Genomic DNA, 6,151 nt, shown 5'->3' with positions numbered 1-6,151 from the left:
AATACACAAGAACAAATGACAAATCAAGAAACACCCGGGATAATTACAACTGGAGACACCTGGGAGGGGAAACAGACTGACAAAGAACTACTAGAAACAACACAAGGAACTACAACTATGGACGACAAGACAACCAACACCAGACACTGGGACAAAACAAGCAGACTACAAACACTAACACTAAACAGTGAACCTAATACAAGACAGTAACTACAAACACTAACACACTCACTTTAAACAAACAACACACTGCAGCACCCACTCTCCACACTTTAGATCACCTAAACACACTTTATATTTATTGATAAAGGATTTGCACTACAACTCGTACACCTTACTGTAAATTGTACCTAAATTGTACCTCATCCCATTTCTGCTTTGCACTATATAGTATTGTATATTAGTACACTGCATAGTATATTGTATATTATATGGTAACTCAGTTACGTCTATTCTGCATCGAACATTGTACATATGTCTATACTGAACACTGTGACCTCATTTTTACTTCTAATTTACATGCTATTTTATTTTATTTCATACTTATCTTGTTTAGCACAGTCTCTGGAGCGTAACAGTAAGAAGCATTTTGTATAAAAGTATTCTGTACTTCTGTATGACAACTATTAAAGAAACTTGAGAAACTTGAAACTTAAACAGTGAACCTAATACAAGACAGTAAAACTCTAGTCTAACAGGGGAACATGAAGAAGAGCGAGAGAGAGCGAGAGAGAGAATAGAAAGAACATAAAGGACAGAGAGAAAAGGAACACACTGAGACAGGGAGAAGTAGAGCAGGGGAGAACAGTCCATGGACAGGTGGCACGTTACACATGTAAAAGCAAATACATTTTATGTGACTTTTGAGGCTGTAAAGGTAGTTTTTTTGTTTGTTTGTAATCTATATTTTGACTCATGATGTGCTAATAATGTTCTAAAAAGCTTGTTTCTTTCACAAGTCAAACTCTTCAATAGCATAATGTGAATGTACCTATCCAAAGATGGACAAACAAGGCATAGACATCAACTTTAAAGATTCAACAATGGAAATCATGTTTCTGATAACTGTAACATTACCCAAAATGTTAGAACTGTGGTTGTGAAAATTATGACTAAAGCCCTCTGATCTCAATCCCCTTGGATATTAACAGAATCAAGCCATGATCTAATCTGCTTCCCTGGAGAGATTGAATAATCTACTCTGGTTACCCTTATTGGCCCATCAATCAGTCTGTCAGTTGTCAGTAGTTGTAAATTATATCAGCTAGTTAAAGTCTACAAACAAAGTAATGCAATTCATTTGCTACAATTTAGTTCATTTTAGTGGTTCAAAAACATCCACAGCAACTATGATAATTTATTTATCACCTGTTAGGACAGTTACAATGATACTCTCCCATAACAACCAATCACACTGGGCTCATGAATTTGTGTCCATTTGAAACCTCCTGTCAGTGAACAGAGTGCCACGCCCCTCAACATACTGTGAGTTGTGCTCAGAGAGGCTGCCTTAAAACAGTTACATTTACATTTACATTTAGTCATTTAGCTGACGCTTTTATCCAAAGCGACTTACAAGTTCTGTACGACAAGCCATCAGGAAGGGCACAACTCTATCAGCTGAGCAACAATGTTCATCAAAGTGTTGAGTGCTACAGTGTAGGTTAGTTTATTAGGACAAGTGCATGACAGTACGGTTAGTTAGGGTTAGATTTTTTTTTTTTATTGTTTTTTTTTTAAATTCGGATAATGGTTGAAGAAGTGCATCTTTAGTCGACGGCGAAAGATTGGACGTGATTCGGCTGTCCTAACTGGGGTGGGTAGTTCATTCCACCATTGTGGGGCAAGGACTGAGAATAGGCGACTTCTCTTTGATGACCCTCCCGGAGCTTGGATAGGAGTAGTTCTGAGGCGGCCAGAAGATGCAGAGCGTAGGGGTCTTGAGGGTGTGTAGTTAGAGACCATTGACCGGAGGTAGGCGGGAGCGGTTCCCTTTGCCGCACGGTATGCTAGGTCGAGGGCCTTGAAGCGGATTCGTGCAGCAATGGGGAGCCAGTGCAGGTCCCTAAGAAGTGGGGTGACATGGGCCGACTTCGGTAGGTTTGAGATCAGGCGGGCCGCTGCGTTCTGAATGAGTTGAAGAGGCTTAGTGGCAGTGGCCGGGAGGCCAGCGAGCAGTGCATTGCAGTAGTCGAGGCGGGAGATGACTGTTGATTGGACGAGGAGTTGGGTGGCTTCTTTTGTCAGGAAGGGGCGGATCCTTCTGACGTTGCTCAGGAGGAATCGGCAGGTTCTGGTCGTCGCTGCGATGTGAGCAGAGAAGTTCAACTGGTCGTCGAGGACAACACCAAGGTTCTTGGCGGTCGGGGACGCAGTCACAGCTGCATTCTCGACTGTGATTGAAAGGTCGGTTAGGGGGGAGGATTTGGCCGGCAGGTGGAGCAATTCTGTTTTGCTTAGGTTCAGTTTGAGGTGGTTGGACGTCATCCAGGCTGAGATGTCGGACAGTGAGATGTCGGACAGTTAACAAATAACAAATCAAATGATACATCTGAAGTTGAAAAAATTACAATAAGCTTTTTCAGACTTTATTCACATCATTGCACTGGCTCTTTAAGACATTGAATTATAATAAAATGTAGTTTAACATGTCTCGGTTTTCTATTTTAAGAAATCAATTGGCATGGCCTGATTTTATTTAGAAAAGTTAATGACATGTAAGATTGCCACACAGAAAATAATTTGCCACATAATGAAATCTGTCATTCAACAAAGAAAGGTATTAAGGGGGGGGGGGGGGTCTGCTGATGGAGACTCAGTGTTCAGGGTAACAGAGCATGAGGTGAGACGGATCTTTAAAAAAGTGGATATCAGGAAGGCAGCAGGACCGGACGGCATCCCCGGCCGCGTCCTAAAAGTCTGTGCCGACCAACTGGCCCCGGTATTCACTGACATCTTCAACCTGTCCTTGGAACAGGCCGTCATCCCCACCTGTCTGAAGAAGTCCACCATCATCCCTGTACCCAAAAAATCTACGCCCGCTTGCCTCAACGACTACCGCCCTGTAGCCCTCACCTCCATAGCCATGAAGTGCTTTGAGAAGCTAGTGAAGGGCTACATCTGTTCCTCCCTCCCCATCAACCTGGACCCTCTGCAATTTGCATATCGCCCCAACAGGTCCACGGAGGACGCCATAGCCCATGTGCTGCACACAGCAGCATCACATCTGGACAAGAGGAAGGGGAACTATGTGAGAATGCTGTTCATCGACTACAGCTCAGCATTCAATACCATAGTCCCCTCCAAACTCATAGCCAAGCTCAGGGACCTGGGCTTGAACTATGACCTGTGCCAGTGGGTCCTGGACTTCCTGACGGGCAGACCCCAGGTGGTAAGAGCCGGCAACTGCACCTCCTCATCCATCACGCTCAACATAGGGGCCCCCCAGGGCTGTGTTCTGAGCCCCCTCCTCTACTCCCTGTACACACATGACTGCGTAGCACAGCGGAACAACAACACCATCATCAAATTTGCTGATGACACAGTAGTGGTGGGCCTGATCTCTGCCAACGACGAAAGGGCCTACCTGGAAGAGGTAGAGAACCTGTCACAGTGGTGTCAGGAGAACTGCCTCTCCCTGAACGTCAGCAAAACAAAAGAGATGATTGTGGACTTCAGGAGGTCGGGGGTCAAGGACTACAGCCCCCTCAGCATCGACGGGGCACCAGTTGAGAGAGTGAACAGTTTCAAGTACCTCGGAGCCCACATATCCGAGGACTTGACATGGACCACACACATTGACAGTGTTGTGAAGAAGGCACGACAACGCCTCTACTTCCTCAGGCGCCTAAGGAAGTTCCAAGTCAGTCAGAAGATCCTTAGGAACTTCTACTCATGTACAATAGAGAGCATCCTGACCGGCAACATCACCTCCTGGTTTGGGAATAGCACTGCACAAGACCGTAGCAGACTACAAAGAGTGACACGTTCAGCCGAACGCACAATTAGAGGGGGGCTTCCCACCCTCCAGAACATTTACAACAAGCGGTGCAAGGGGAAGGCTAAGAGAATTATTAAGGACTCGAGCCACCCGAACAACTGCCTCTTTGAACTGCTGCCGTCAGGCAAGCGATACCGGAGTCTTATGGCGAGCACAGAAAGACTCAGAAGGAGCTTCTATCCCCAGGCCATCAGGCTGCTAAACGAACAATAATCGCTAAACGAACAATAATCACTATGCAACAACCATCAAATGCACACAGCACACACACCCACACGCACACACACACTCACTCAAACAAACAACACACTGCAGCACCCACTCTCCACACTTTAGATCACACAAACACACTTACACTTTATATTTATTGATAAAGGATTTGCACTACAACTCGTACACCTACTGTGAATTGTACCTAAACTGCACCTTGTCCATTTATGCCTTGCACTATATAGTATTGTATATTAGTACACTGCACAGTATTGTATATTGTATGGTAACTACGTCTACGAACATTGTACATATGTCTAAACTGAACACTGTGACCTCTTTTTTTTCTTCTAATTTTTACTATGTTTTTATTTCATACTTATCTTGTCATGCACAGTCTCTGGAGCGCAACAGTAAGAAGCATTTTGTACAAAAGTATTCTGTACTTCTGTATGACAACTATTAAAGAAACTTGAAACTTGAAACTTGTATTAAGTTTTGTTTTATAGAGCGGATATGGAATTCATCTGAACTAACTATCAAAGTATCGGATCTGGCATTGGGCATCAAACAATTTTGTGACTGTATCCTAGCCTTATAATGAAGGCCCCACATTTCTGATTGTGCAATAGTCCTTTTGTGAAAATACATTAAGCGTGAAGGTCAGGAAATGCACAGATCATGGAAATGCACACGATTAGTAAAACCCTGTATGTCCCACTTGATCCTAGAATGGACCCAACATGACTTATCAGATGAGATTACATAATGTCATTGTCCATCTCAGCACCTAATCCCTTGATAAAGAAATTACAGTATAGACCCTGCCTCCTGTGTAACAGGCCGGCATGCATCCAACTGACCTGTCTCAAACCCGCCCTCTTTCCTTGATCCTCCAATCACAACTGCTGTGATTGGAGGATCAAGAAAAGAGGGACGAGTTTGAGATAGGTAAATTATTTGAGGGCTACTGCTCTTGTCAAATGCATGGGGATTGTGTGGGATGCTGAGGGTCGTTTTAGAAAGGATTTTGGGAAATAATCGAATTGCAGTTTTTCTGACAGATATTGCGATTGCGATTAAATTTGCGATTATAATAAAAAAAATTAAGCAGCCCCACAGAGGTTTATTGTAAAATGCAGCTTGCATCTGGCCTACGCGGTGGGTCTTTTCGGGACACCGAGCCTGAAAATGTTTCTTTTTACCTGGGAATCGATACCGGTACCCAACGGTACCTTTTTTCTGTACTTTACTCTCCCTCTCTGAAGTCTAAACTTCACAACACACAATCTAAAACAAAAAACAAATAATAATAATTGCGATTTTGATTTCTTTTGTGATTTGATAATTGCATCATTCCAAATCGCGATTTCGATTAAAAATCGATTAATCGTGCAGCCCTATGTCTAGCATTATACTACTAATACTACTGTCCAGCATTATACTACTAATACTACTTTCCAGCATTATACTACTAATACTACTGCCCAGCATTATACTACTAATACTACTGTATAGCATTATACTACTAATACTACTGTCCAGCATTGTACTACTAGGGGCATATTAAGAATGCCTCCAATATGTTATTTCCATGGCCTAAGAAAGTCAAGACAATAATTGTATGTGAACATGAGCTTCTCTCTCCCAAAGCCAGAAACCAGAGAAGTAGATACAAACTTGTGATGTCATCAAGTATAAAGTCTGGAGCTGCTCCATAGGCAATGCATGGAAGATTTTGTGGACCCACACAATGTTTGTTTTCATTGTTATGCCCAAATGAGCTTTTCAGCGACTTCGGGTTCCTGAGAAGCGCTTTATAAATACAATGAATTATTATTATTATTATTATTATTATTATTATTATTATTATTATTATTATTATTATTATTATTATTATTATTATTATTATTATTATTATTATTATTATTACTACTACTA

At 42.4% G+C, this 6,151-nt stretch overlaps 1 protein-coding gene across 1 annotated transcript in view; it reads left to right on the top strand.

The window, feature by feature from the left end:
* Positions 1-6,151, top strand: part of atp11a (ATPase phospholipid transporting 11A) — a gene marked incomplete at its 5' end in the record, with an annotated part of 128,968 nt that overhangs the window by 84,972 nt on the left and 37,845 nt on the right. The window lies entirely within an intron of this gene.

Source organism: Notolepis coatsorum (genome assembly GCF_963971535.1).
Source record: "Notolepis coatsorum genome assembly, chromosome: 3".
Classification (NCBI taxonomy): Eukaryota; Metazoa; Chordata; class Actinopteri; order Aulopiformes; family Paralepididae; genus Notolepis; species Notolepis coatsorum.
This window is presented reverse-complemented; position numbering and strand designations above follow the sequence as displayed.